The sequence below is a fragment of the Suncus etruscus genome, chromosome 5, assembly GCF_024139225.1.
Source record: "Suncus etruscus isolate mSunEtr1 chromosome 5, mSunEtr1.pri.cur, whole genome shotgun sequence".
Classification (NCBI taxonomy): domain Eukaryota; kingdom Metazoa; phylum Chordata; class Mammalia; order Eulipotyphla; family Soricidae; genus Suncus; species Suncus etruscus.
In genome coordinates, this window is record NC_064852.1 from 25,587,934 (window position 1) to 25,615,835 (window position 27,902).

Consider the following 27,902-nt stretch of genomic DNA (forward strand, 5'->3'; position numbering starts at 1 on the left):
CCTGGTTCCACATGATATATTTTCTCATACAAATAAATGACAAGTTCTAATATAGATATAAGATTTTGGAACTTATTTAGAAAAAATATTTTTTATTTTGGTAAATACCATTTTATAGTATTTTCTAAAATTGGGTTTTATTTTAGTGATTCATTATTTAGGTGGCATATGAGAATTGTAAGACAATGCCATCTGAGAGGTTATAGTATAGGTAACATAATTATTACTTAATTTTTTTTACTTAATTGGACTGCTGCATTATTTTAATTTTGTTTTATATGACTGGGAAACATTTATTTAGTTATGACAGAGTAATTGAGAAGAAGCCTGGGGATAAAATGATAAAGTGATTTTGTTAACAATTTTTATTATTTTATTTCCCAAGTGTGGGGGACTTTTCAGATTTTTAATCATTTTTGGCATCAGCATCAAACTGCTAACCATGTGAATGTACTCAAATAGGAAACAAACATTTATGTTGAAATTAGGCTGCCAGACTCCTTGAAACCCAATTAAACAAAAGAGGCAGGAGGAAAAAGCATATAGACTTAAGTAAAAATCTCAATATTTAAGTTTTAACTTTGGTATAAAATAACTCACATTACTGTAAATTTTAAGATCAGCCTTGATTGAGCATTACTCCATTTCTGTAAGTAAGAGTTTCTTTTCTCCAGTGTGATTGATGGCAGATTACCTGTGTACTAATTATAGCTTTGGTTTCTTTACTTTCGTTATAGATAATTAGACATAGTTATGTTATAGGTTTTATTTGTGCATTCTTTTTTGGTTGGTTGGTTAATTGGTTGGTTTTGGGCAATACCCGGTGGCACCAGGGCTCTATGTTAAGAAATTACTCCTGGCAGGATCCAGGGACCAAATCAAATGCTGGGAATTGAACCCAGGTCAGTTGTGTACAAGGCAAATGCCCTCCCTACTGTGCTATTACTCTGACTCCAATGATTTGGGTGATCTTTTTTTATCCTGGGCACATACACCATAGAAAGAACTTATGAATGAGTGCCTGACATTGTTAATATTATTATTTATAAATTGTTAACATTTTTTTCACTCTTGAATGAAGGTACCTTTTCCCCTCTATTCTTTTTTGGGTGGGCTGAGTGGAAGTGAGGGGCACACTTCATGATACTCAGTCCTGGCAGTACTCAGAAGACCATTTGAAAAGCTAGGGATCAATTTGAATCAGCCCCGTGCAAAGCTGACTACCCTATATTATTGCTCCAGACTATTTCAATTAAATTTATTATTTATTATTATTTTATTAAATTTATTCCACAAGAACTTAAAATAAATATATATTTATATATAATTATATTATTTTATATAATATATAAAATATATTGTAAATAAATTTATTTTATATATTTGTATATAATATATTGTATATTATATAATTTATAAATGTATATATAATATATCACAGAAGATATAGGAAAGTTTTTTATGTTAAAAATAGTTTGTATTTCGTGTGTTATAGTCCCAACTAAGTAAAATCTGTTTGCTGCAAATAACAAATAAAATAGTCTTGTTATCTTATTAAATAGTATTGTCTTAAATTTTTGTTATCTTAAATTCTTTATATGTTGGTTCTGTCATTCTATCAGTTTTTTTGTTTTGTTTTGTTTTGTTTTTGTGCCACACCCGGTGACACTCAGGGTTTACTCCTGGCTATGCACTCAGAAATTGCTTCTGGCTTGGGGGACCATATGGACACCAGGGGATGAAACTGTGGTCCATCCTAGGTCAGTGTGTGTCGCTTGTGCCACTGCTCTGGCCCCTGGTTCTATCAGTTTTGCAATCCATGGTGCTTATTTGGTATTCAATACGATGATCGATTTCATTGACTGCAATATTTACAATAAGGTTACTTGATCAATATTGATTTAGCTGTATGAGTAGGCCAGTTTCATTGTTAACTAACTTCTCCTTGTTTCTATTTTACTTTTCCTGAGTATACACACAGGTTTGTTCCATGGCAGTGACAATAGCAAAAGTCAATAACATCCATTGTAATTGTTAAAAGGGCAAATTAAAGAGCAGTGGATTCATTGGAAAAGAGTTTTTCTAAGCAAATTGATCCTGTTTTTATTAACCCACCTTAAAGAATCCCTCTTATCTCTTGAGTCTTTGGAACTATCAAGCTAGAAATTATCCAGATGAGGCACTCTCTTCCTCCTTTCATTGGTTGTTTCAATCTAGAATACTTAACCATTCATTTGATTTTTTTATTATTATTAATTTTGACATTTGGCCAGATTGAGCAACATCAGAAAGTTAGCCTTAATTTGTAGCAGTCTTCAGAAACTTTCTGAACTTTCATTGTAGACTTTTCACAGAACTTTGTGTTACATTCCCAGACTCACCTCTTTAGAACCATTCACTTGTTATCCCACTTCAATAGCTTTACTAGGCACATGATTTAAAGAGCCAGTATATTTTAATGTTTTTAATCAGAATTTTATTTTTACCACTTTCTTAGACTATTTGATATTGTAATTAATTCTGTCACATATTATGATGAATTTATAAATAATGAAGGCTATCATGCATACCTTCATAGATATTTTTGGGTCTTCTACATCTGGACATGTTACTTTTTTACATTCAATAGTCAAATGATTTTAAACCAAATAATATAATTGGGGGGGGCCGGCGATGTGGCGCTAGAGGTAAGGTGTCTGCCTTGCAAGCGCTAGCCAAGGAAGGACTGCAGTTTGATCCCTCGGCGTCCCATATGGTCCCCCCAAGCCAGGGCCATTTCTGAGTGCTTAGCCAGGAGTAACCCCTGAGCATCAAATGGGTGTGGCCCAAAAAACAAAAACAAAAACAAAAAAACCCAAGTAATTTAATTGAGTCCTTTACTCCTATTGTTTGAACATACAATCAAGAAATATTTTTATGGGCTACTCATTGGTAGAGTTCACCTTTCTCATATAGGTTTAGAGTTAGATCTATTACACCATCAAAAATAAAAATATTTTTATTTTCATCTATTCACATTCTTTGAGAATTTTTTACATCATTTGATCATTTGTTTTTAGGCTCTTTCCAACCTCCTCTGTTGTATGGAGTTATGTATCTCATCTTCCAGCTCACTGATTCTATCTTCAGCTGCTATTATGTTGCTGTTGAAGCTTTCCAGTGAGGTTTCATTTTGCTTACCAAATTTTACAGTCCTTTTATGTTCTCATTTCTGCTTTCATATTCTTTTGATTCTTATTTGTGATTCATTCAGTTCATTCCATGATTTCTCTGAGCATTCTCTAGATTTCTTTTCTCTAATCTTTATTGGAGAAACTATTTAGTTGGCCAGTACTTATTGGGTTGGCAGAGCTACTATCATTCTCTAAATTGGTGAAGTTCTGTGTTGTTCCCCATTGTGTCCTTTGCAGTGTGGTGGTTTCTACTTGTTGTGGTGGGGTTTATTAATAGAAGATATGTGTTTGACTGTGGAGTGAGGCTTGGAGAGAGCCCACCAAGCTGCTGGTCAGCCCTTTTGCTGGTTCTCTTCAAGGCTATAGGCAAGTCACTGGCCACTGCCTCCTCCATGGTACTGGGGAGCTCACCACCAGCTTAGTTTTAACTATTTCATGTTTATATGATCTTTCTCACATCAAATCTTTTCAGAAAAAGGCCCTTCATATATCATTTGATTGATTCCATTACTTCACAACTTAATGCATTCCTAATAAATTTCCAGGCACTAAGTTAACTACATGGGTGTGACATTAGTTAAGGAAAAATGCTTTGGGCATTCTTAATCTTCAGTTTTTCTGGAAGCCTTTTCTAAAATTCCCATCATTTTAATTATTTTTCTATTCTATGCCACCTATGTAGGTAATTCTAAAAATGTACTATTCTAAGCGCTTCTTTGGACCGGAAGTTTTAGATTAGGCCTTCTTATTTATTCTTTAGCCCTCACCCTTGCTTAATATCTGATAATATTAAATATTAATTATAATCTGCTATATAAAATAGACCCTCATCCATTTTTTTTTTGTTTTTTTTTTTTTTTTTTTTTTTTTTGGTTTTTGGGCCACACCCGTTTGACGCTCAGGGGTTACTCCTGGCTATGTGCTCAGAAATCGCCCCTGGCTTGGGGGGACCATATGGGATGCCGGGGGATCGAACTGAGGTCCGTTCCTTGGCTAGCGCTTGTAAGGCAGATACCTTACCTCTAGCGCCACCTTCCCGGCCCCTCATCCATTGTTTTTAAAATGTGTTACATTGCTTGATTAATTGAGATGGTGGCAGGGATTGAACTCATGCATTAAAAGCATTTACTTTATCATTTATTCACATCCCTAACCACTGAATTATTTTTGTGGGTTTTTTTGTTTGTTTGATTTTGGGCCACACCCTGTGACACTTAGGAGTTACTCCTGGCTATGCACTCAGAAATTGTTCCTGGCTTGGGGGACCACATGGGACGCTGGGGGATCAAATCGCAGTCAGCCCTAGGTCAGCGGTGTGCAAGGCAAATGCCCTACCAATGTGCCACCGCTCTGGCCCCATACACTAAATTATATACAAAGAATGATTGAATTGTATGGTTACTGGTATGGATGAATTCTCAGGATTTTTAGGACTATAAAACACTAATAACACTAATAACAAACACTAATGTGTTTGTGTCACAGTTAATCTAATGTCTACACGTAGGAGTTATGAGAGTAGCCCTTTTGTGAACAATGCTTTTCTGAGTCCAGAGAGATAGTATAGCAGGAAGAGCACTTGCTTATCCTGTACATGGCTAACCTCGGTTTTAGCCTTGGCACCATTATGGCCCCACAGCACTGCTAAGGGAAAAATCCCTGAGCACAGAGTCAGGAATAAGCCTTGATAATTTGTCAGTTATGGCCCAAAACACAAACAAAAAAGATTCCTCCTAAATGTGGTCTCCTGCCAGAAACGTACCAGATCAGTCAGTTTGATCTTGTGAAATCAGGTAACTTCTTTAGGGAGAGACTGGAAAAAAAATTGATTTTAAATAGATTAAGCAAATGATCTGTTTGGGCTAAAGAGAGAGAACAGAGATTTAAGGAGCTTGCTGTGCTCCCCATTGATCCTAGTTCAAGATCTCTAGCAACATGTATGTTACCCCAAATACTCCCAAGAGGCCTAAGTGATGGTTCAGCAGGTAGGGTGTTTTCTTGAAGGTTGTCAACCAGGTTTGATTCCCAGCATACTATATGATTCCTTGAGCCTTCCAGGACTAATTTCTGAGCACAGAGCCAGGAGTAATCCCTGAGCATTGCTGGATATGATTCCAAAACAAAATAAACAAAAAATAACCCTAAAAAGGAAATGCTGCTGAGGCTCACTCCAGAGCAAAAAGCCAGATATAATCCCTGACCCAATTACCCTTTTCGTCCTGAAATAAAACAAGAAAAGTAAATTAGAAATAAGATAAGAATGAAAACAAGAAAAGTCCTGTTTTTTTAAGGTTGAGTTTGAATCTATAAAGTTGCTGAGCTGTGTATTATTCCGTGGAGCTGTGTATTTTTCCTTCAAACTTAAATGAGAGTCTGCCTAGTTTTTAATCTTTGTGATGAGGATATGCCTTTGGGTGGTTTGGTTTTGGTTTTGGTTTTGGTTTTTTTTTTTTTTTTTTTTTTTTTTGGTTTCTCTTGGCTAATCTTCAAGTGTCCAGGATGTGGGTGCACGCTCTCTTCAACTTTGGGAACTTGTAAACAATGATGTCTTTGACTGTTAGTTAATTTTCTGTCTCTTTGGGATCTTAATGATTCTTGGGCTGTTTTAATTCAATGTATTCCAAAGTTCTGTTGTCATTTGTTCATTTATTTTGAGGATTTTTTCCATCTTCTGTTCTTTTATTTAACAACTGTTCCATCTTCTGCTGTTCACTGGAGGTGTTATGCAGCTCATCTTAGAGCTCACTGATTTTTGTCAGCAGTTTATACTCTGCTGGTGAGACTTTCCAGTTAGTTTTCATTTCACCTACCAAGTTTTTTACTTTTGACCTTCTGTTTGAAATGTCCTCATTTCTATTCTTATATCCTCTATGTTTTATTAGCTGTTCTTTCCATGGTTTCTTTAATTTTTTTTTTTTAACCATCCTCAGCATTTACTTTCTAAAGTCCTTATCAGAGATACTGATACTAGTTGGGTCTTCTGAACTACAATATTCTTTCACTATGCATGCTGGGATTTTGTGTTACTTGGCCATTGTCGCCATTGCAATGTGGTGGTGTCTTTTGTGTTGTGTTGTGTGGCTCATTGACTAGAAAAAAAAATGTGTGGCCGTGGAGTGAAATGAAATGCTCTTCTTGTGGCCCTTGACCTGGTTGTGAAAATGTCTTTTCTGAATCACAAAGAGGTCCTCATTGCTAATTTGGCATTTTGTCTCTATTGCTTAGCACTTGGTAGCATAGCCTACCTTGGGATTGCTGGAAGATTCCTCCCCTTTTGAGTTAGTGAAATCAAACAAAGTTAATACTAAAATAATTATAGATCATAAGGCAAAAAGGTATATTTCACATCAGTGAAATATTAAAAAATATTAAAATTAAAATATTATTAGAATCTACCATTATTAAATCTGCATGTCTTTCTAGTTAAAAGTTTAAATTCAGAATTAAGATGCCCCATTTTCAGCCCACTGGCTGCCAGGGCTTCCTGAACTACAAGAAGGCAGGACCTGGAGAGTGCCCACAGTCATTTCCCCAAGTACTGGTACACCTGGAACTTTGGTCAGAGAGCTGTAGACGAGTAGTGAAGCAGGACCATTGGCCAAACAGCTGTTGTGGGTGATGGATGTAGCAGGTGTGGCATTGGCAGAGTGGCTGTGTGTGTGTGTGAATATATATATATATTTATATTTTTATATATAATAAATATGACCATGATTGATTTTGGGGGGGGGGGGTTGGGTCACACTCAGCAGCGCTCAGTGGTTGCTCCTGGCTCTATGCTCAGGAATCGCTCCTGGCAGGCTCAGGGAAACATATGGGATGCTGAGATTCGAACCACCGACCTTCTGCTTTCAAGGCAAACACCTTATATTCACGCTATCTCTCCACCCCGACCATGTTTTTTTTACAGCTTTTGTTTACATCTCTTTTGAGAACCGAATGAGTCTTTGGAGCTGGCTGGGAGCAAACATGGCCTCCTATGCAGATTTAAATAAAGCACTATTTAGGAAGTGCTTGTGAAATACTAAATTAATGAATGAATTGGAGGTCACTTTCTATTCTTCACAATCAACTGTGCTCAGGAGCCTCTACTGGTGGTGTAGTGCCAAGATTCCTACCATTGTTACAGCCACCCATATTCTAGGGAAGCATCTAGATGTAACTTTTATACATCTCTTGGTCCCCAGTTTGTGAGATTGCTTTCTATTTATTTTATGATGCAAGATTTTGTTGAATTTACTGAATTTTATTGAAAATTATTTCTAAAGATGTTAGGGGAGAGAAAGAAGTATGTGTTCTAGTGAGAATATATGCTTCTCAAGAGTGGAAATAAGCAATGAAACATAGAGGCAAGCAGGCCAGATACAAGTTTAAGGGAGACTACAGCCTTGAAGAGCAAGCTGATTTTCTTATTTTTAAACCTTTGTAATTCAGTCATTTTTAGTGAGAGTTTTGTTAAAATGCAGTTTACATGCCATTAAATTTTAAAAAACTATAAAGATTGCCATTATCCCCATAAACTATGCCTTTTTTAGAAATCAGTTTCATCCTTCCTCCCAAACCACTGGCAAATGCTAAGTTGTCACTATGAATGTACCTAATCTAAACATTTTGTAGAAATGGAATCACACAATATATGGTCTTTTAAAACTGAATTTTTTCACTTTACATTTTCAGATGATAATAAATATCAGTACATACTATTTTGTTAATTTACTGCTGATATTCTGAATTTAATTATCATTGTGATTTGGGATATCATTCTCTAGCTATTATTAATAGTGTTGTTATAACATTCATGTTTTTAATTCTCTTTAGCTATTTTAATAGTGTTGCTATAGCATTTATGTTCATGTTTCTAATTTTCTTGAACATATATTCTTGGGAATATGTACTTGGAATATATTCTTTTCTTGAATATATACTTAGGAAATTCTGTTTTTAAGCATTTGAGGCACTTCTAGGACAATCTAAGTATGTTTACAAGTCATTTTATAATTTTACCAGCAGCTTATAAAGATTTAGTTTCCTCACTTGGCCAATATTTGTCTGACTTTTTAAATCTAGTGGATGTGAGAAAATATTTAGATTTTGGCTTTCATTTCCCTAGTAGTGTTAAACATCATTTAATATGCTCATTGACTTTATATTTATTTTTATTTATTTTCTTTGAAGTACTGTATATTCAAAAATCAGTACTTATGGGCAGGTAAGCAGACAGGGAATGAACACATGTAAACCTGTGCTCTATTGCTGAAGCTCTATTACTGAAGGCTTTTAAGATTCAGTAATTTGGGCCCGGAGAGATAGCACAGCAGCGTTTGCCTTGCAAGCAGCTGATCCAGGACCAAAGGTGGTTGGTTCGAATCCCGGTGTCCCATATGGTCCCGCGTGCCTGCCAGGAGCTATTTCTGAGAAGATAGCCAGGAGTAACCCCTGAGCGCTGCCGGGTGTGGCCCAAAAACCAAAAAAAAAAAAAAAAAAAAAGATTCAGTAATTTGTTGTGTATTGGATATAATAACACCATGCGGAGTTAATGAAAGTACATGTCTATGCTTAGTACTAGAGTCCAACACTTAAAAATACAATTATTAATTATTCATGTTTTTCCCAATTTATCTTCAATCTTATAGATGAAACAGTTTAAGAAACCAAAGTATCTTACTGGTAAATACATTGACTCACAAGTAATTCTTAGTAACTTAATAGAAGTTAATGTTTAGCATTTGCACTTCAGATCTAGATACTCTGATTTAATAATTTATCATTTTCCTTCTCCTAACGCCCCTCCCTTTGCCTCTAGTGCAAATCCTTCTGCTGTGAAAGGGCTACTATAGATAAATAAGTTTGGGGTTACATGATATCATGTATATTTTTGCTAGAAAAATGAATGGAGCTGATTAAAAATTTTTTTAAATACATTTAATTTAATCAACTTTTTGTATCAGTTTAACATGTGTTGGGCCAAAATTCACATCTTGAAGGTAAAAATAAAGTCTCAGATTAATGGCTTTACTCTGGGTGAATGTTAAACTACCAGATGACATTTCAGCTAAAAATAAGATTCATATGATATATAAAAACTAGGCTGGTTTTATATCTAGTTAACAGTGAGCAGAACTTTTGATGTTCTACTGACCATTCAAGTTTGTGTGTATATTCCAGAAAAGAAACATCTGTAAATTGTGTGCAAATGAACAACTTTATATTTTACTTAACTAATTCCAAGGGGGAAAAAGTAAAAAAAAAAATCTTTGTGGATAAAAGCAGAAACCTGTCCTCTATAGGGTTTATTATTTTTTTGGGTGGGGGCTATACCTGGCAGTGCTCCTGGCTCTGTACTCAGAGGTCACTTCACTTCTGTTAGTACTAAAGGGACTATATGGGATATCAGTGATGGAACCCATGTTAGCCATTTGTAAGGCAAATGCCCTACTCACCGTACTATCTCTCTGCCCAACCCCACCCAGTGTTTTTTTTTTTTTTTGAAAAATCAGGGGTTGTCTAGTGTGATCACTTTAATATTAACACCTGTGCTTAACTGTTAGTTTCCACAATAGATTGTTTACTTTTCTTCTTCATAAGCAAGAGTTAAAAATCTGTAATGTTTATTAGCTGAGGCTAGAACACTGAAGAGAAAACTTTCATTTGATTTGAATGGCTTCAAATTTGTATTTTTTTTTTTTTTTTTTTTTGGTTTTTGGGCCACACCCGGTAACGCTCAGGGGCTACTCCTGGCTATGTGCTCAGAAGTTGCTCCTGGCTTGGGGGACCATATGGGACACCGGGGGATTGAACCTTGGTCCGTCCAAGGCTAGCGCAGGCAAGGCAGGCACCTTACCTTTAGCGCCACCGCCCGGCCCCCAAATTTGTATTTTAATATTAGTTTATTTGAGGTACTATGGTGAATGATATTGTTAATGTTAGGGTTTCATGCACATAATGTTCCATTATCACACCCTCTACCAATGTGTCCACTTTCCTCCACCTTTTTTTCAGGTTCATTTGCCCCATTCCCACCCTGTAGCCACCCCCATCATCTTATCTCCCTGTCATCCCACCATTATAAGTTCTGTAAACCAGTTCTCAGATTTTGTTACATTTGGCTGTTTTTCTATTTCTTTATTAATATTAGTTTTAAATAACAAAAATTTGTGGTTTACACATGTTGCTAATTATTATGTATAACATAAATATGCACTATATGTATTCCATAGATTAGTGCAATGACCCTTTGGATGTCTGTATTATCATTTATATTTTCCAAATGAATAAGTTAAGGGTTAAATCCCATATAATTAGTTAAAAATTATAAAATTGTAAGCATTTAATCCATAGTTTGTTTGATGCCTTAGGGTTTATATACCTTTTCTGTGTTGCCTTAAAATACATTTTTTGCATGCAGAATAACTTAAAATTTAAAGTATGATATTCTTTGCATTTGAAAGCATTATTATTAGGCATATTTTTAGTAATATGTTCACTGTGTATTTGGGGAAAACTTTAAAAATTAAGCTGAACTTGGAAAATCAAGAATGAGAGAAAATTGGTTTCAGTGGTCAACTAAAATGTGCCTAGTAGTAATAGTTTTGAGTGCTGTTCAATCTTGCATTATTTTCAGAATTTATTCTGCCTCCTAGATTATAGTAGGTAAAAATATTTGAATCTGGGGTCGAAGTTGATAGTACAGTGCTAGGGTGTTTGCCTTGCACACAGCCAATCTGGATTCTATCCCTGTGCATCCCTGGGTGTGGTCCCCCCCCAAAAAATTCAATGCTGATATTAGTACCTTTATATACATATATAAAAATCCAAACCAGAAATGTAATTAATTCTTCAGTAGAGCAGATTAATGCCCTTTCAATATTTTATTATGTGGATGGTTTTAAAAGGAACCCAATTGACCTTCAACAAAATAACATTATTAGAGGACTTGGTTTTTTTTATACATGACTTCACTTAAAGTTGTAATTACCAGGAAGACAACCATGAATTAAGCGACGACCTGGCTTTTATTCGAGATAAAATGACAAGTATGTTAGCATCAAAAAATTAATCAGCAAGCCAACTTTCAGGGTTGCCAAGGTCAAGCTAAACTCTGTTACATGTCTTGTGCTGGACTCCACGTGAACCGTGGCTCTGGTGATTGATTGTCCTTATGGAATTTAAGGAACTGCAAGGTCCCAAACTGCCTTCTGAACCCTCAAAGAAATCTAATATTTAAAAATAGAAGTATGTTGGCCATGTTTCACCAAGTTTTGAGTTGATGGCAGAATTAATCATTTTGCCATTGATATCAGTCTGAACAGAACAGCCATCAGCAAACAGGAAGAAGTTTCTGGCTTCAGGTTGTTTCAGATTTGCTTGCCTTGCCTCGCCTGCTGTGTAAAGTCAGTTGCTTCACTCCAAACAGCACTGTATTAATATGCACAACATGACCATTTTCAGTAGAAGGTTATTAGAAAGCTAGTTTGTATCCTCTAGTGAATGAAATGATGTGTGATTATGAAGTCATCAGGCATGGACCAGTAAGACTCCAGAGAGCCTGACCCCTTTGAGGTCCTTGGGGTGCCATTGATTGGTGGCCATGTGTTTGTGCCCGATAGACTGTGAAATGGTGTGTTGCTACACGGCTGTGTTGCACCTGCGCCCCACTGAGGTGATTGATTGGTTTGGTCATGTGGAATGTTCCCATCTGGTCTGCAGTAATGTGGGTTGTGTGTACGTGTGCGTGCGTGTGCGTGTGTGCGCGTGTGTGTGTGTGTGTGTGTGTGTGTGTGTGTGTGTTTCATCTGTGAATAGCAAGTGCTGGCTGGATAGTTACAGCAAACCACTTTAGAAGCTAAATAATTCTTTTCCTCTGTGAACAAATCAGAATTTAAAGTAGTTTGTTTTTGTTCACCTTGGTTTTTGGAAAGTAGTCTTTTTCAGTCAGGGTCCTAACCCCTTCTCACCAGGATGTTCTGTTTATTTCTCTGTTCTGTTTATTTCTCTGTTCTGTTTATTTCTCCTTTGACCAAAATGTTTCACCTTTCTCCTCACACTAGATGAGAGGGTACATTATATATTTCTAAGATGTGTAAATCTAAAACAAAAAAATCTTTTTTTGCTTTTGGTGGTTTTGATATGCCACTTGGAAAATTGTGGTTTGCAATTTTTTAATGTTAGTTTTTAATGATGGTAATTGAATTATCAAAGTGCTGGTGTATTTTTAAGTCTTCATTTTAGCTCATGAAAGTAGTGGTTTATTTATTGAAAACCACTGATGTTGCAGTTTAAATGTCAAGAAATTATGTATTAGGCTCCTTTTTGAAAAAGATTCTATAGTTATATTGGGCGGTCTTGTTTGATATTTCTTAATCTTAGTCCTTTTTCATAATTGATCTATTCATTCTACCTAATGACTAATTACATATCAGAGCACATCATCAACCACATTCATCATAGTAGAATGTAATAATCAATGACATTTCAACAAAGGAAAAAATAAATATGCAAATAAGGCCTCATTAACATTTGCATGAGTTGTTTGAATAATCCCGTTGCTGACAAGACTGTAATTAACAGAAATTGATGCTGAGTTCAGTATTTGATAGTGTGTTTTCTCAGCGTTTTATTGTTGTCACTGCGGGGGCTGAAATGAAGTTCTGCTCTACTTGTACCTTGACTAGAGTTTTATGTGTTGGGCTGTGCCAGGTACCAAAGGCTTCTGGGAGTTCTTGATTCATCTGTGATCTACATTTAACACATATAACGGTATTTTATTTAAATTGTTTGGTTTTTAATGAAGCACTATTAGATTTTTAGCAATCAGACTGTAGATAGAAAACAAACATAAAATTTTAAATCATTATTTTGCCATACAAATCAGATACCTTCTATAATAAGACTTCAGGATTTAGATTTGTTCAGTCCGTGGAAATCTGATATCATTTGACACTTTTTCCCCTTAAATATAACCCAGTGGATATAAGTCAAGAAGTAGAAGCATACTGTAATTGAAAATCACTTGCTGGGGGTGGTGGTGGTGGTGAATATAATTCTAAATAGTACAGTTGTTTTGTGTTTTTTTTTTTAAGAATTTTGCTCCCCCACATTCCTCCTCCTTTTCCTGTGCTGTTTCCTGTTTTTGTCATGGATATTAACTGAAATGCACTAAACACAATAAAGCTGTTTATGTCAGTTTTTTGGATGACTGCAAGTGCTGATTATAACAAGTTTAAGGAATTTCCTTTGTTGAATGTGTACTTGTGCCATATGGTTCAACATGGAACATTAACTTGACAGGGATAATGGATTGTAGTATATGGAGACAATTTTGCCTGCAGCTTTACTATAACTCATTCTGGTTGGGGATCACAGGTTTATAGTATGGGACGTAGCAAACATCCAGATGGATATACTTTACATAAAAGAGTTGCATTTCTTTTTATTTCCTCTCTGTAATTGGAAAAAGAACATTTTTTAAAGAAGCAAAACATAAAGAAGTAAACAAAGGAAAGAGTGTTCAAAAGAAGTAAAAATAGATTTGCTATTCTTTTTGCAAAAGTCTATGAAATAGCCTATTTCTATATAACATTTAAAATCATACTTCACATAAGCTCAGATTGCTTATTCTTTTATAGAAAAATATAAGATGAATTTTTCTTAAGTTTAAAAAATCTGTATCACTTCACACATCCATTGTTTCTGATCTGAAATAGCAAACTATATTTTATAAATTACTTCAATAATGCTTAAGTAGTGGTTGTTATTGAAATCAATTGGATTTTAAGAAGAGGACAGGAAAACCTTTTACAAATCTATTCAGATTGTGTGCTGTTATTGTTTATAGAGGTCACTACTAGGGTGCTTAGGGACTAGCCACTACATTAACACTACGTTACAGCCATACAATGTTAGGGATCAAACTCAAGACCTCATACATGCCAGGCATGTCTTCTACTACATGATCCATCTTTTTGGCCCAAAGTGTATCTCATTTTAGATGAAATATTTTTCATATACCAGATTGTATAAGGTTTATTGTTTTGTTATATTAATAATAAAAATTGCTAACTATGGGCTTCTTGTTTTTATATTACTCTGAGTTATCTTGTTACAAAGAGGAAAACCAGAAAATAATTGGCAAAACCATATTATCAAAGGTTATTCACCTATAGAGTGCATTTTTATAATGGACATTTATTTAGCTGAGTTAGAAAGGGAAAAAGAGGTGCAGGAAAGAGTACAATAGATGGGGCACTTCCCTTGCATGTGGTCAACTGGGATCAGTCCCCAGCACTCCATATGGTCCCATTAGCACTGTCAGAAATAATTCCTGAATGCAGAACCATGAGTGACCCAAAATGCACCCCAAATGGGTGGTGGTGGTGGTGAGATGTAACTCATTGCATGAAACAGCTTGTTGGGTAAAGAGAAATTTGATCAAGTTTTCTTTTTCTTCTTTTTTTCTTTTTTGGTTTTGTTTCTGTTTTTCTGGGCCACACCCGGTGACACTCAGGGGTTTACTCCTGGCTCTACGCTCAGAAATTACTCCTAGCTTGGGGGACCATATGGGACGCCGGGGGATTGAACTGTGGTCCATCCTAGGTTAGTTGCGTGCAAGGCAAACACCCTAGCGTCGCACCAACACTCCATCCTCATGGTCAAGTTGTTTTCTAATCACTCAGATTTTAAAATTTGTCAGTATTATATGAACTTTTATCATCTTAAATGATGTGGAATTATTTACATATTTTTGTGTGTAAACAAAAGATTGAGCTGAGATCCGAGTAGGTCTGAACCATCTCTAAATTCAGAAGGTTAAAAAAATGATCGTGCTTTCAAAAATCTAGTTAAAGGGGGGTGGGGGGGGAAATCAAGTTAAAGTACTGACATCTCTGAAACTTTACTGGAAATATAGAAGATAATGGTTAGTTGCTCTACTTGTTAGCCATCTTTGCTAGAAAACACAAGCATTGGAAAGAAAGCTTGACAGGCGAACCATGTGAACACACTAGGTTGTTGTAATTGATGGTGGTGTTTGCTCTTTTACTTTGGGGAAATGAGTATTTAGTTTTGATGCCTATTAGTAAGCACAGTGGTTTTCAAACAGTGGACTTCATGTTTGGATATAAAACAGTAATGTTTCCTCTTGGGCCAGAGAGATAGCATGGAGGTAAGGTGTTTACCATGCATTCAGAAGGACGGCGATTTGAATCCCGGCATCCCATATGGTCCCCTGAGCCTGCCAGGAATGATTTCTGAGTGGAGAGCCAGGAGTGAGCGCTGCTGGATGTGACCCAAAAGCAAAAAGCAAAAATAAAAACAAAAAAAACAGTATTGTGGGGCCAGTGAGGTGGCGCTAGAGGTAAGGTGTCTGCCTTGCAAGTGCTAGCCAAGGATCCCCCGGCATCCTATTGGCATCCTATATGGTCCCCCCAAGCCAGGAGCAACTCCTGAGCATCAAACGGGTGTGGCCCAAAAAAACAAACAAACAAAAATAAACAGTAATGTGCTCATGGTACTCTTACCAGATGAGTAGGTACTTCTGCATTTTAAATGATAAAAAATAGATTTTACTTTTTAAGTGTATGAACTGTACTAAAGTACATAGAGGAAATAAAATTTTCAGACATCAAAACAGTTTATTTCAAGTTTCAAGGCTCATTCATTTTCATGATACAGGTTTGCTGAAATTCTGTGTATGAAAGTCCTAAAAGAAAACAAATTTTTCTAAAGTTCAAGAAAAGTTATTTGTGTGGTCAGAATGATACACAGCGGTTAGGGTGCACAGGGCTGACATGGGTTTGATCCTGGGATCCCCTATGATCTCCTGAGCCCACCAGGAGTTATTCCTGAGCATGGAGCCAGGAGTAACTCCTGAGAGCCACTGGGTATGACCCAAAAATAATTAAAAAGAAAAGAAATGTGATTTTTAATGGATATATAAATAAATAAATGAAACAGTGTTGCTTTTTCTACTTTGGTGAAAGTGTGATTTCAGTATGAAGGTCCACCCACCAAGGTGTTCTAGGGATCAAAACCAGGGCCTCACATATGTAGGGCAAGTGCTTTGCTACTGTGCCACACTCCCAGTTCCTACATTATTGGAAAAATAAGCCGAAATAGTTGAGGAAAATATTTTTTGAAATTGATAAACTATATAGAAGTATTTTTTTAAATATTTAATTGATTTTTTAAATTATTTTTTTATTTTAGTTTTACCTTTTGGTTGTAGAATTTAGACATTCTAAATTGGAAGTGTTGGTGGGAATGCTTTTATAATACAGTGTTGCTTCAACTATTTAGGTTTAGTTAGGTTGTAGAATTTTGTAAAAGTTGCATATAATTTTATAGACTACAGTTTGAAGTATTGTGTCTTTCTTCAGTTACAATAAAGTGTTCAAGATAATTGTTGAGAACCTCAGGTTAACTTTTCTATGTGCTGATGATTCCAGGCCAAGGCAGTTTGGAAGAAGCCCTACTTTGTAATGGTGGGTAAGGCCCCTTCTCTGTCCTGTATATTAGCCTATAATCTCTCAACCTGAGATGTGTACTCTTGTTCTTGCACTCATTCTTTCATCACATTTTTCTAAAACATTTTTTTTTTCAGTAAAACTGTTGTACTTAGGGGCCCGGAGAGATAGTACAGCGGCGTTTGCCTTGCAAGCAGCCGATCCAGGACCAAAGGCGGTTGGTTCGAATCCCGGTGTCCCATATGGTCCCCCGTGCCTGCCAGGAGCTACCACCAGGTGTGACCCAAAAACAAAAAAAAACAAAAAAAAGCTGTTGTACTTAGGGGCCAGTGAGATAGTACAACCTAAGGGTACTTGCCTTACATGCTGCAGATCTGTATACAGTTTCTGGCACCCCATTGGATCCCATTAAAAAAAAAAAAAGTATAGTAAGGACCATAGATAGAAAGAGTTCAATAGACTCTGGAGTGCATGCTTTGCATGCTTATGGTTCTACTTCAATTTCCAGCACCACATGTCCCAGAGCACTAAGAGCAGGCCCTCACACAGAGAACACCCAAAAAAAGAGGTGATTTAAATAGATACTGTTACTGCCCACTCTACTTTTTTCTTCTCTTTTCACTAAAAAACGCAGCCTTGGCTTATGCCTGTTTTCTCCTTGATAATTTTAAAGTGACAAAGAAATTTTCCATTCCTGTCTTTTCCATTTTCTTTTTATTTGTTAGCTTCACTGATGGCTAAATATCTCAAAGAATTTGACTTTGATACTTGGGCACTGAATGAGGATTTTTCATACCTTTTCCTTCAACTATGTTTCTCCAGTAATAGTTGTCTGTTATATTTAATAGGTTTTTGAAAAAGCGTTTCCATAAACTTAGAATGGACCTCATCTTAAGATCTCTTTTTCCTATAATCATATTTGTTAGCTGTTATTGTTCAGAAAATTTTTGGAAAGTCAGTGGTTGGAGAGTCATCTTCCTCTAGTGGAAATTCAGGTACCTGCAGCTGTTAACACTGTCTAAAACATAACCAGATCTGCTTGCTTCCAAGCTGGTAGCAGTACTTTCTAATTATCTGTGTCCTAACTTATGTGTTGCTCTTATGTATATATATGTATTGTGTGTATAAAACTATATAAAACACCTCTAGCAATTCTAGGAAAAAGGACAGCTGTTTAATATATTTTATACTGTTCCTAGGGAATTTATTTGGAGACTGTAAAAAAATATATAGGATTGAAAACATATAGTATTCAAAAAAATTTAGCAAAGGCTGGAGATAAGCTCCCTAGTAGAGCACTTTCTAATGCCTATGTATATATTTTATATATTATTTATAAAAATTTTTCATATTTTAATATATTATACATATATAGTTTTATTAAGTTCCATTATTCTTACTGTATAAAATTTGAAAATTATAATAATTCAAAAGGGAGACAGTAAACTTTAGTTATAATATCTACTTAATATAATAATTTAATTTGTAATAATTTACTTAACATTTGGAATCTAAGAAACCTTTTCAGTCTGTTGGTTTGTTGTTTGATTCTAAACCAGGGGTCTCAAACTCGCGGCCCACGGGCCGTTTGCGGCCCTCTGTACAACATTTTGTGGCCCTGCCCTAGATGAACCTTTTTTTGTTTTGTTTTAGTTGTTTGGGTTACACCCCCCCAATGTTCAAGGCTTACTACTGACTTGCACTCAAGGATCACCCCGACTTTGCCTCCTGCGGCCCCCAGGTAAATTGAGTTTGAGATCCCTGTAATCTAAACAATTCATCTCTGAAGCCAAGGAGAAATCTCAGGGAACAGAGGCATGTGTTTTTCATCTTCAGACCTAAATTCAATCTCCTGCACCACATTGATACACACATACACACACCCAGCACTGTAGATAGACCCCTGGATACCCTAATTACCATCAGTGTGGCTCTATGAAGCCCATTAAAACTAGGCAAAAACAGTAACACATCTCTGGGCTTAGAATTGAACCATTCTAAATGTCTTCAATTAGCCAGGTATTTGGGGGAGTGCCTTCAACTATTAAGGAATGAATATGTTTGTTTGTTTTTTAAAAAAGTGATACATATGTTTAGGGAATAATATTATTAAGCCTTAAGAAAAAGCAAATCTGACATAGACTGTAACATCTGAAACTGGTCATAAAAAGAAAAATATATAGGCTGGTGAGATAGTATAGCGGTAGGGCATTTACCTGGCATGTGGCTGACCCAGAACTGAGGGGTTTGATCCCCAACATTCCATATGATTCTCCAAGCCTGCCAGGAGCAATTTCTGAGTACAGAGCCAGGAGTAACCCCTGAGCACCGAGTGTGCCCCCCACAATAAAAGTAAAATTCCACTTGAAATATAAAAGTATCATTAAAGAATAATAAAATCGATAACTTGAATTTAAAGAGATGATTCTAGAAATGGAATATAATGGTTTATAGGACTTTGGGTCTGTAAGTGAATGGATTTATACAACAGTATAAGTGTACTTAACAGTACTAAATGTACACTTAAAACATAAATAGTATGTTTTGTATGTTGTGTCAGAATTTAAAACAACTTGTGAAATGGTTGTTTTATATATACATATAAACAAAATATATATAATGAATATAATATATTTAATATATAATAAATACATATGAACAGTTGTTATATATATAAATATATAAATGTACTACTCTTAGAGTGACTAGGCTTGCATTTAGTGAGCTGTTTGGGTTTTTAATACCTTTATTGATTAAACCACATCTGTACTTGTAAAATCACAGATGGTATATTATGAGCGTAGTATGTCTAGAAAAGTAATTATGAAGGTGTAGGGAGTCTAATATTATAGATCAATAGTGAACACTGTTTTAGTGTTCATGACCCTTCTATCTTTTGTAGTTTTCTACTTTTAATTGCATGTTGATTGGAGGGATGACTTTCTAGTACATTCATTTTAGTTTTCACAGAAATAACTACCATTTTTTCCCACTGAGGGCTGATTTTACTTTTAATATAAAATGAAGATAAAGCACATCTCAACCCTGTGATCTGCTAGCATGCCTTGTATTTACAAGATGCATGCTAGGCTTTAAGACTACACAGCGAAGAGTCTTTATGAGTATTTGATAAGAGAGATGAAAAAAGTAGATCCCAGGGGAAGCCTGGGCAAGCCCCAAAGCTGGGATACATTCTGAAACACTAGAGTAGTCCTTGTCTTTTCAGATCTTCATATGTCTTCTTATTAACAACATTCCCACTGGAGTCTTCATACTCTTCCTCTGTATCAGGCTACCATCGTTCTGATGCCTTCTGAAGTTTCAGCTTGGCCCACAAAGAGATGGCATCTTCAGTCTGTGTCACATTAGCAAAGTGGGCAGTGTTTGGGATGCTCAGACACCTCATGCCATGAGCACCAGGCCATTCAGCAAAGTTCAGCTGAAAGGCCTTGGGCCCTTGGTTGGTATAGTTTCCACATATCTCACAATTGTAGTTGAGATATTAGGCTGTGAAATTTATATAGTCAATAGGGCTTGTATATCCAGCGGAGATGGCTTATCATTCCAGCCAAGGGGTAGGTTTTTTGGGTTGTAAATGATTCTGTTCTCTTCATCCTCACTCTCACTGATCTGCTCTTCCTTCTCTTCTCCTGTCCTTGCCTGCTTGCGCTGTGCTTTTTCATGGGTGAGATGTCTCTGCTCCCCAAGAATCTCTACATATTCGTAGATCTGTGTTTCTAGAAAAGCAATATCTTTATTCCTCTCAGTGTATCTTTTGGTGCTCTTTGACTTGGGAGTTTTGGCAAGCAGGAGGTATCAAGTGACTCCAGGGACTTTCCTTTGGTGTTGAACAGTCTCTGGGCTCACTGTTCTAGAGCCCTGCCACAAGCTAAGAGAGCAGATTTAAATCTGTCCAAATCTAGGGAGGCCAACCTCCCAAGAAGAGAACACAGAAAGGTCAAGATGAGCTCCAGCATGGGTCAGGGCAAATGCTTGTCTCCTTTCGACATCCAGGAAAGGTGCCATTGTCCTATTTCTCAAACTCTGAATCTTTCCAAAAAGTTCATTCAGGTCTTATAAGGACTTCACTCTCTGTGTAATCCTGAAGGCACTCAAGCAACATCTCTAGGTATCTCTTCTACCCTGCAGTTTTCTTTTCTTTAGGAATGTCAAATAACTGATCAAAGATGGATAAGTATATGATATAATCTAGGTTCTCAGAGGCCTTAAGGTTAATGTATTAGAGGTAACAGTCGTGGAGTTTACGGTAACAGCCATACCCCTCTTCATCTGTGCCTCTTCACTCTTTACTCCTGCCTTCAGGAGTTCTTCAAATTCCACTGACATTAGCATACAAATCGCATTTGGATGCTGCCTGTGGAATTATTTTATTTGCTTGAATCTGTTTAGAATTCAGCAAACTCATTAGGTTCTGAAATGGCATTGAGTTCCTCTTTTCGTAATCCATTTTTATCACCATACAAGTCCCCATACAAGTTCCCACTGACTTCCTTTTTCTTTTTTCTTTTTTCTTTTTTTTTCTTTTTTTCTTTTTTCTTTTGGATTTTGGGTCACACCCAGCAGTACTCAAAAGTTACTCCTGGCTCCATGCTCAGAAATCGCTCCTGGCAGGCACAGGGTACCATATGGGATACCGGGATTTGAACCAATGACCTTCAGCATGAAAGGCAAACGCCTTACCTCCATGCTATCTCTCCGGCCCCCTACTAACTTTCATGTACCTATCTTGTATGGTCCAGGTGAGGTGGTCAGAATTGATCTGGTCCTGGAGTGTAGATGTCTTAGTGAGCATCTTCTTTGGCCATGACTTGTATGAGCTGTTCCTTCTCATGATATGCCTGCTGCTGCTCCAGAATAGTCTCCATCATCCCTCCGCCCTAAAGCTTTAAAAAAAAAAATAAGCGCTACCTTAAAAAAAAAGTTATATATACTGGATTAATAGATTTAATTAATTTGCATAATAATGATAAAAAGCAACTTGCTTCTTTTTTTTTTTTTGATGTAGGGATGAATAGAACTAGCTCTTGTTAATTAATAATATAGTTCAACTGAGGATTGAGGTAGAGCTGTGAGGGGTAGATGCTTGCTGGACATTATAGAATTCAATGACAATGCTTTCCAGAAGGAATGAGCTATTTTTTTGTAGTTTTATTCATTCATTCATTTTTGGGTTTTGGTTTGGGGCCATACCTGGAGGTGCTCAGGGTTTGCTCCTGACTCTGCACTCAGGATTCAGTCCTGGTGATGCTCAAGGTACCATATGGTATACCAGGGATTGAACCTGGAATGGCTGCAGGAAACAAACTCCTTACCTGCTGTACTGTCTCTCCAAATCAAGTAACTAGTATTGCTAGTAAATTTTTTTCTAATCTTCTTTCACTATATATTTCTTTATGTACAGATATTATAATCTTTTGTTTGTCTTTTACTTAATAAATAATATTTTCAACAAATATATAAATTTGAAGGATTTTAGGGTAATCCATCATGTTGTTATACAATACTACTTTCTCAATTTCTTACTTTTTATTGGTCATTTTGATTATAATTTTGTATTTGATTTTTTTTGCATCCAATATTTTTTATGTACGTAGCTTTAACTGCCCTAATTGTACTTCTTTTTCTTTTTCCTTTTTTTTGGCTTTGTTTTTGGGCCACATCCAGCAGTGGTTATTTCTGGCTCTGCACTCAGGAATCAATCCTGATGGGCTCAGGAAACCATTTGATATGCTGCAGATTGAACCTGGGTTGACCATTTGCAAGGCAAGAACGCTGTCCGCTGTGCTATCACTTCACACCTGTACATTTTAGATTTGTTTGTTTGTTTTTTGCCACATCCGGCAGCACTTAGAAATTACTCCTGGTAATTTCTTGGTTTGGGGGATCATATGGGATGCCAGGGTCGAATCTGGGTCACACCTTTGCAAAGCAAACACCCTCTCTACCCTCTGTGCTATCACTTCAACCCACAGTTTAGATTTCTATAATAAGGAAGTTTCTTGATCAAATTTGCGTGGTTTTTAAAAATGGTTCTGATATATATTTTGTTGGTGACATGTTCACTCTACATAAAATAAATTTTTCTCAAAACCCAGTTTTTACGGAAATTCTAGCACTTAATATATGCACTCAATTCTAATAGATATCATGATTATAAACAATATTGTTTTCCAGCAGAGCCATGCTTTAATTTTCTGCTTTGTTTTTTTTTTGTTTTGTTTTGTTTTTTTTTGTTTTTTTTGGGCCACACCTGGCGGTGCTCAGGGGTTACTCCTGACTGTCTGCTCAGAAATAGCTCCTGGCAGGCACGGGGGACCATATGGGACACCGGGATTCGAACCAACCACCTTTGGTCCTGGATCGGCTGCTTGCAAGGCAAACGCCGCTATGCTATCTCTCCGGGCCCAATTTTCTGTTTTGTTTTATCAGGGCCACACCACACCTACTGATGCTGAGAACTGAGCCAAATTTTCTAAGTGGAGATATGCCACTTACGGTGTTCTGGGACACCAGAGTTATTCTAGGTGATACTAGCCAGGTCAGTGGTAACAGGAATCAAAGTCCAGACCTCTCACATGCTAGCATATGTTCTACTATTTGAATTATTTCCCTTTCTCTGATTTTGTCATTTTTTTCCCTCCAAGTGAGTTCATAACATTCAGTATCTTGTGTAGTGTCTTTGATTCATGCAATCTATTTGCTTCTCTCAGCTCCCGTTCTTTCTTACTCTTTCCAAGTTTTATCTTACCAGTTCTATGGAACATTACATAATAGTTGTCTCCACAACTCACTCTTCCTCTGTGTAATCAGGCAATCTGATTACACAATCTATTCTAGTATATCCTAACTTTTGAACTTCAAGTTCAGGATTCTTCATTTTGCTCTGGCTGTCTTTATATCTTCATCAAGGTTTTTGAACCTCTGTAATACTGTACTATCCACCAAGTTAATTAATTAATCTTTAGATACGACTGTTAGAAACATCTGCTTTATGATATGCTTACAAAACAAAATCTGTCTCACTTGAATTTTCCTTTTTCTTATTTGGACTTCAGTTGGTCTTGGTATTAAATCCGATTATGATGACTCCACAAATTTAAGACAAACGAATCACTGTGTCTTCTCCTAAAATTTATTTCAAGTGCTTTTATTGTCTCAGTCACTGTCTATTAACAAGTTTTAGATTTTTCATAGTCTTCTTATCATAATACCAGAAATTGCTTTGTTATCTTCAGATGCTGAGTGAAGATACTACTCTCCAACTATAGTGGTAAAAGGCCTGACCTCATTTCTTGTTCTTTTTTTCTTAGAGCACTCTTCATTTATTGAATAATTATTAAGGACATCTGAAATATCTACAACTCAGGAAAGTCCCTTTATCTTTTATATGTTATAGAGTGTTTAATTCTCTATTTACATATCAAAAATAGAGATTTGTGTCCTCTGAATTTCAAGGGATGCAATAGGACTAGGAAGTAGAAAATGTTATGGAAACTTGTTCAAGATTCAGGAACTCTTGCTTAAAAATCACTAAGAGCCCTGCCAATACAACTTAGTGGGAGGGCACTTCCATTCCTTTCACAAGGCCAAGATGTAATCCTGGATATGGCTCCATATGCCACATGTAGCGTCAGCAGCACTGCTATTTGTGAATCCTCAGTACCACAACAAAGGTGGTGTTTTTTAGCCAATCTAATGTCCTGTAGTAGCAGCTAAAGTAGCTGTAGTGGCATTAGCAAAAGCAAGAAGCATCAACAACAGCAAGGAGATGGGGGTGTGAAAGAGGTATATTTGTTTTACTTAAGTTTTCGTTTTTGAGGACCATACCTAGTGGTAATTACAGATTAGGGGAAAGTAATTTTAAAAAGAAAAAAAATGACAAAGGAAAGCCCAAACCATAGAGAAACAGTTGGAGTATTCTATGGCTCGGAAGAGGGAGGGTACTGGCATAGTTCTGTTGGATTTTCTATAGCAGCTGTTTCAGAAGCCAATGGTCAGAGCAATGAGAAGAAATAGTATCAGCGATATAGCTCATTAGTGGATGCCTGCCTTCGGTATAACCCCAACATCACAATAAAGTATGTGTGGATATGAGTGGATATGAGTGTGTTTATATACACATAAATTCCCTCAGCTCTGATCTACTATGCGATCCTGAGATTAGCAAAAACCTAATACTACAATACTATACCTTGTGTCCAGAATTTGATTTCTAAGTACTATTTTCCATAAAAGAAACCAGATTTATTGGGAAATTTTTATTGATTCCAGACAATCCAATATGAAGGAAATGTCAGACCAAATAAATATATAATGAGCACCATTATGATATATAATGTCAAGGATGTAGAAGTCAGGAAATTTTTAGAAACAAACAAACAAAAAAAGACATGAATTAAAGACAGTCATTATTCTAAACTTACTCCTTTTGTGAAAATATTAAGTTTTGGACCAGAGAGCGTACAGGGGTCACAACATGATGACCCTAATCTGGTCTCTGATACTGCCTCTGGTTCCCCAAGCAAACCAAGGTCTCTCCAGAGTACAGAGCCAGTAGTAGCCCTTGAATCAGGGGATGTGGCCCCAAAATTCCCAAACAAATGAAACCCAAAAGACTAAGCAGAACTCAAATGGAATCTGATTGTTAATTTGATAATTCTGGTTTGTATAATATGTATTGTGGATTACTTGCATTATACTCAGTAGGACATACTAAAAGTTTGGTACATTGAGCATCATATCTGCAACTTATTCTCAAAACTGGTCCATGATATGAAGTGTTCTTTCATTGTACTTCGAACTTTTAATATTTTAGACACTTCAAGTTTTTAAAAGGGAGGGTAGACCAAAATATATGCATACTTATATAATCCATACTTATTATAGAAAATAAAGATATAGATGACTAGAAGAAAAATGAGAACATTTTTATATTGTCAAAGATAAGTCACTTCTTACCCTTTAGCATCGAAAATTGAAAACTGAACATCAGATTAATGTGATTTGATATCCTTCAAATATACTGAAACAAAAATTGAAGCCCAGGCCTATTTGATTCTAAACTCACCACCTCTTCCATTTAATTATCTATAATCTTCATTATATAACTAGTTATCTTTATACTGACAAAGAGAATGACTATTAGTACATGAACATATTGTACATCCTACAAACTCATTTGATGTTTCTTTGGTACTTTGATATTTTTCCATAGAATGTTATAAGTAATGGGAATAGTTTTTCAAACGAGTCTATAAGAAAATAACATACATTGTAACTGAATTTACTTCTTGGAAGGGTATTATTGTGGTATAGGACAAAGAGCAAAAGGGAACTCCAGAAGATTTTTTTTTTATGCCTTCGGATAAATATTGATCTATTTTCTCAATTTAATTTAGAATCATCCTGACTTTTTGCCTGAGAACTACCTCTTCTTCCTTATTCTCTTTCTCACTCCTTGTTTCTATACGCCCTTGTAAGTATGCTGCTTTATTCTTTATCTAGATGGTTCTTTTTCAGTCCATAGTTACCCCTCCCAGTGGTTTATTAGATCCTCAGAATGCAGTATAAGTAAGCTCATTCACATTAATTAACAGTAATAATTAGTAGTGGTAGTTGATACCGAATTTTTTGAGAGATCTGTTTGCTATAAAGAATGAACCAGGGGCCATTCAGTAAGGTTTTTGCCTTGCATGCAGCCAATCAGGGACAGACCCGAGTTTGATCCACAGCATCCCATATGGTCCCCTGAGCTTGCCAGAAACAATTTCTGAGTGCAGAGCCAGGAATAACCCCTGAGCACTGCCGGGTGTGACTCAAAAACCAAAATAAAAAAATAAATTGTTTGTTTAAAAAAAAAAAAAAGAATGAACCAGGTGGAGGTCCACCAGTAGATAAATGTAATGTTTTCATTGCTTCTTTACTAATACTGGTTGTTTCTGGCTTTTTTTTCCCCTCTTAATGAAAGTCTTACCAGAATAAAATACTCTCTCATTGTTATTTTTATTTCCATTTTCAAGGCAGGCAGTGATGATGAGCATTATTTTATGTTATTTCTTCTTTGAAAAGTGGTGGTTCAGCTTTTCATCCTATTTTTGAGGAGGTCATTTGTTTTTTTATATATATTAAATATTAGCCCTTTTTCAGGTATATGCTAAATGTCTCTACTATTCATTAGGGAGTCTTCATTTTAATTGCTGTTTCTTTTTGTTTGTTTCTGCTGGGCCACACCCAGCAGTGCTCAAGATTTACTCCTGGCTCTATGCTAAGAGACTATTCCCGATATGACTCAGGGAACTGCATGTAGTAACAGGGATTGTACCTGAATTAGGTTATGGTTGCAAGGCAAGCAAGTACCTTCCCCTCTGTACTATATCTCTACCTAGAAATTTTTGGCTTGATGTAGTCTGTTTGCTTTTGCTACACGCACACGCACACACACACACACACACACACACACACACACACACACACACACACACGACTCATTGAAAAGTCTGCTTCTGTTTTTCTCTATGTATTTTTTGAATGCAGGTCTAATATTGAGTTCTTCAATCTTTAACTTTAGTCATTTGAGATAGGGCCTGGTTTCCCCGCCCTTCCTCTTCCTTTTCCTTTCTTCCTTTCTTTTGCCTGTGGAAGAGACTTTCCTGTTGCTCCACTTTATACACCTATCTCCTTTATCAAATTAACTGTCTGTACATCCAAGGGGTAATATCTGAACTGTATTCCACTGTTTTGAGTTTTGTGTCAATATTCTAGTACAACGTTATTTTGATTTCTGTATAATTAAAATGTCAAGGAGTGCAATTCCTCCCATCTTTTTTCACAGGATTGCTTTAGGTAACTGGTAGTTCCATATGGATCTTAGTAGTATTTGTTCTATGACATTGGAGAATAGTGTTAATTTTATGGTTATTGCATATAAATTTGATTGAATCTGTATCATGCTTTGTATTAAGGTGATTATTTCAAAGATACTAATTCTGGCTGAGATCACCAGGGCTTTTTGGAGCAAGTAGGGACACCCTTCCCTCCTATTATCTTTCTGTGAATCCTGGCAGCGTAACTATGTCCACAAATGCAGTCACCATGTTCAAACCAGCTCCATAGATTTTCTCTTTTCTCAAACGAGATGTAAAACCCGAGCCTTGAAAGATCTTTCTCTTAATTTCTGGGAGACCTGGCAACTGAGTACACACGCCTAGAAGTCATAGTATTTAAAAGTGCTTTGAATCTATGGATAACT

At 36.2% G+C, this 27,902-nt stretch overlaps 1 protein-coding gene and 1 pseudogene across 2 annotated transcripts in view; one reads left to right on the top strand and one right to left on the bottom strand.

The window, feature by feature from the left end:
* Positions 1-27,902, top strand: part of TCF12 (transcription factor 12) — a 332,249-nt gene that overhangs the window by 166,793 nt on the left and 137,554 nt on the right. The window lies entirely within an intron of this gene.
* On the bottom strand, positions 19,704-21,519 carry LOC126009264 (splicing factor 3A subunit 3-like; annotated as a pseudogene).